Raw genomic sequence first — 4,995 nt, 5'->3', positions numbered from 1 at the left:
AATTAATGAAAAAATACAACAATTAACTTCTTGACTCATAGTAGGTCAAGAATAACTTTTGTGACTTCCTGAAGGTAACAGTATATTTATTATTAGAATTGCAACCTGACCCATGGATTGAATGTTAATAGCAGACATGTACCGTTTTCTAACTTGGTCCCTCTGGAAACTGAGCAAGTATCTTGTCCTTTTTGTGTCTGAGTTGCCTCATTTGTGCAATGTACCATTGGCATCCCCATCCTATTTTGGTTAGGGCAGCTTCCTAGTCCAGGTTGAGGCTGGGGTTGGTACTATATCCAAGGCTCTGAGACAGCAGACAGGGTCCCCACCCTCCCACCTTCAAAAGAATAAGTAAATGGTATGTAAGTATTCCTGACAAATTGTACTTATGTCACCATTTTGTGTAGTAATAACCAAATCTCTGAACTTAGAAAATAGTGCTTTATATTTACCACCACATTTAAAACTTTTCTCTAGAAACTTACTTTTCTTAGAACATTATCTAAAGGAAAAAAAAATACATTAAATGCTACAGTGGGTTTTTATAATAGAACACAATTTATTTAAAAATCATAAAGTAGAGAATGTAGTTACCAATCTTTAAATTTTTTTCAGCAGGCTTTCACTGATTTAGGCAATATTTTGTCATTTTTATTGAAGTACAGTTTTACTGAAGTCTAGTTATTGACGTACAAGGTTATATAAGTTACAGGTATACAATATAGTGAGTCACAATTTTTAAAAGTTATATTCCACTTATACTTATTATAAAATATTGGCTGTATTCCCTGTGTTGTACAGTATACCCTTATAGCTTATTTTATAAATAATAATTTGTACCTCTTAATTCCCTACCCCGATACTCCCCCTCTCTGCTTCCCTCTCCCCACTGGTAACCACTAGTTTGTTCTCTATATCTGTGAGCCTATTTCTTTTTTGTTATATTCATTAGTTTGTTGTATTTTTTAGATTCCATAATAAGTGATAACATACAGTATTTGTCTCTCTGTCTGACTTATTTCACTTAGCATAATATTGTCCAAGTCTATCCATGTTGCTGCAGATGGCAAAATTTCATTCATCTTTATGACTGAGTAGTATTCTATTGTATATATATACCACCTCTTCTTTATTCATTCATCTGTTGATGGACACTTATGTTGCTTCCATATCTTGGCAATTGTAAATAATGCTGCTATGAACATTGGGGTGCATGTATCTTTTTGAATGATTGTTTGAAGGTTTTTTAAGATATATACCCAGGAGTGGAATTGCTGGTTCACAGGTAGTTCTATTTTTAGTTTTTAGAAAAACCTCCATACTGTTTTCTACAGTAGTTGTACCAATTTTCATCCCCACCAATAGTGTAGGAGGGTTTCCTTTTCTTCACGCCCTCACCAACATTTGTTATTTGTGCTCTTTTTTTTTTATCATAGTTAGGTGATATTTTTAAAGGCCAAAGGAAGAAAAATAAGCCTATCAACAATAGATTATATCAATACTTTGCTAAAAGTGTTTTTTGTACAGAATTGTACTTTGCAAATAATGAGTCAAATTTCAAAAGGAAAAATCTGTAAATAAAAATAGCAGTTTTCAAGGACCCATCCAAAATATGTTTCCTCTTATAGATGTAGTTTTTCTTTTTAAAGAACATGAATAAAATGAATTAAACTATTTTTCCTGTAAAATTGTCTCTGGTTATCTTATGAGAGTGAAATTATAAATTTGAAGAGAACAGACATTAATTGAGTCCAGATAAATAAAAACATATGCTCACAGGGGCATTCTTTATATGAGTTTTCAGATTAAGTCAATCTTCAAAATCCACGGGCAGCCTTAAGAGGTGTGAAACAGAGTGGAGGAGATGTAACCAATAATGTGACATCAAAAAGTGTTAAGTGATCATGAAAAAAGTAAATGACTTCGCATAGAAAATGCACCAAAAAGATTGCTAAAAACAAACATCCATTTGAGTAGGATTGTACGGCCTTCCTAGACAATCATCCCTGTTAGATAATAGCAATGTACTTGACGTCCAAATGTTAGTAGCAGGGAGCTTTTCATGATCAGGAAGAATGAGGTTGTCCCAAGACTCAAGTACTGCTCTGAGTCCTCTTTAACCAGCCATAACCGAGAGAGATGGGCTATGTTGTAAATGCCTTCATGTCTTATAGTCAGTATTGTGAAATAGCAGTCCTCCAGTATAACTAACGTTATGGTAAGTCACAAGAGAAACTCATCTTCTAAGAGCAGATTTGTTCCATTATATTAATAACAGATTATTAAATAATGTATTTCTTCAATGTGTCTTTTTTTTAGATATATGAGTACTTTTTAAATACTAATGTTATATTAGATTTTCTTTGGAATCTAATTTCATTGTTTGGAACAAGCCCACCTTGTACAGAGAGTTGTAAATCCCAAGTTGTAAACCATAAAGCCCTTCAAACTTTAGAACATTACATTAGATTCTGAAGATTAAATGTAGGCAAATGCAGATTTGCTGTAAGTTAATTAAGAACAGCAAATTAAAACAGCCATAGTGTTCATCAATTGTTCTTTTTTATAATATAATATAATGTAATATAATATATGATATATTATAATACTTTATGCCAATATTGGAAATCTGTGTTATTCAATAATTACAATGAATCATGAAATGATGAACGAAATGATTTGTGAGCTAGTTATCCATGTCGTTGAATTTGAAAATAGTATTCCTACAAAGAATTTCTTTTTCAACATTGGCTGTCATCTCACAATGCCTGATTTCTTGCTGTTCTGACTCTGGGAGAAAGGAGTAAGACTCAGTATTAATGTAATAAGCTTAATGAATTTTGTTATGGTGCCGCTGGGGAAGAGTCCTTCTCTCTGGCTGGGCATCTAGGTTGTTTTCCCCCAGGTTCAGATGCCGAGACAAAGATTTCAGTGTGAACAGTTTGACTTAGAAGATGATCCAAGAAAGCTCCAGATCAGATGTAGAGAAGAGAGACAGGGAGGGGGAGGAGGTCAGTAAATGTGCGCTGTGGAGTAGGCTCCTGCTGTGAGTAACCAGGCCCTGTGCAGTTAGGGATTACAAGAAACTACAGAACATGCCTCAGAGTTCTCCCACCCGCCTGAGGAAGAAGCTGGGGTTTCCAAATATTTAATTCTAAAAACACAGCAGCCCTGGATGGAGAAGTCAATTAAACACAGGAGAAGTCAATTAAAGCTTTAAAGGATAGAAAACTCCAATACTTTAAAAATTTTCTGAGTATAAACTGCCAAAATTTTTCACAGTGAAAACATATATAGATGTATCACTTATGAATGTTAATGTAAAATCCTAAATAAATCCATAAATATAATCCTGTGGTGTATTTAAATATTAATATAAAGAAAGTAAATGGAGTTTAAGAATATAAGGATGATTTGATAGTTGAAAAATCTATTACCATAATTCACCATATTAATTAAGTTCAATGACCAAAGAAAAAAACCATTTGGTAAAATTCACCATTCCTGATTTTAAAAACAACTTAAAATTTGATTAAGTGAATAAGTGATCAGTGCTAAACACTAGAAACATTTGCATGAAGTTCAGAACAAAATAAAGATGCCCACTGTAACAGCAGAGAGGCTATATTATGTATTGCTGCATAACGCTGTGGGGTCATCTCACTGTACATACACATGGCTTGATTATCTGAAGGGATTCATTGATACTCAACAAGATCTAATGCATCTGGGACGAAATCTCCTTCTGAAACAAATTTCAGCAGAACTGCCATTGGGATTTCTTCAGAACAGCCTTCATCATAGAGCATTTCTGTGACACCTCCTCCAGGAGTATGGACACAAAATTCAGAATCATCTATTTCAGGAACATATGGCTTTTTTTCCCCCTCCATTTCTTCCCAGGTAAGGCTCTGTATTTTATTTTGAACACTTCTTTGCATACAGGATGTAAATAGGCACCTGAAGGGAGTACTGCAGAGCTAATGTCACCATGGTGATATGAGTTACTGCTCAAAAGGACCACCACCTTGGCACAGTCACTGCTTTTCACCCAGGAATTCACAGAATGGCTTTGATTTATACTTAATAAAAATGGATCTTAACTGAAGAGCCAGTAGTTTCCTTGAAGGCAATGCATACACTTCAGCATTTGTACTGAGCGCCACTGAATTTTCTTCCATAGTTGCATGTGGGTTTCTAGCCATCGGCACAAGACAATCAGTGTAGAAGTAACCAATCTTACACATATTCAGTGTGGAAATAATTAGCTCTATTGAAGTTGGCCAACATTTCCAACAGAAACTGCTGGCATCAGGAGCATGTACCCCATGAGGTCCTCTCAGGAGGGAAATTACATCCCCCTCCTGGGGCAGAAATCGCCAGCGGCTGGATGAGCTGGCGGGCCAAATTATTTTTCAAAGGACCAAAACATCGATTAGAATATGTGCCTAATTATATAATTTTTTTGTGATATATATAGAAGATCTGATTTTGTGTATGTGTGTGTGTGTGTGTGCGTGTGTGTGAACTTCTGAGATGTATGATGGATATCAGGGTGGGAGGGAGCATAACTTAATATTCCACCCCATATTTTATAGTTTGACTATTAAAATTGTAAAACAATTTTTGATGCCTTGATTACATTGATCAAATACGTAAATTATTTTCTAATTCTTAAAATTCAATAATTGTATTACAATTAACATTGTATAATAATTATCTTAGAAATTAAGAAAATAATGATATATTCAGTAATTTGGGGAACAAAACTAAAGGAAACTTTTTTCAAGGTATATTTTATAGAAAGTCTTGGAAATGCTGTTAAAACAATGACAAAACGGCCATAACAACTATAACAGAAAAGTGTTCTTTGGCCAGAATGACTGGAAACACCTTGAACTCTACCTCAGACAGCAATAATGAGTATTCACATACCCAAGCCTCCTAAAAATCTTGCAAACAAGGAATTTTATTTGCTTAACCAAGCATTTTACG

General features: G+C 34.4%; 1 pseudogene; it reads right to left on the bottom strand.

The window, feature by feature from the left end:
* Nucleotides 1-3,655: 3,655 nt before the first annotated feature.
* On the bottom strand, nucleotides 3,656-4,330 carry LOC102543637 (proteasome assembly chaperone 2 pseudogene; annotated as a pseudogene).
* Nucleotides 4,331-4,995: the final 665 nt, after the last annotated feature.

Source organism: Vicugna pacos, chromosome 3 (assembly GCF_048564905.1).
Source record: "Vicugna pacos chromosome 3, VicPac4, whole genome shotgun sequence".
Lineage (NCBI taxonomy): Eukaryota > Metazoa > Chordata > Mammalia > Artiodactyla > Camelidae > Vicugna > Vicugna pacos.
The sequence above is the reverse complement of the archived record's forward strand: the minus strand, read 5'-3'. Positions and strand labels throughout refer to the sequence as shown.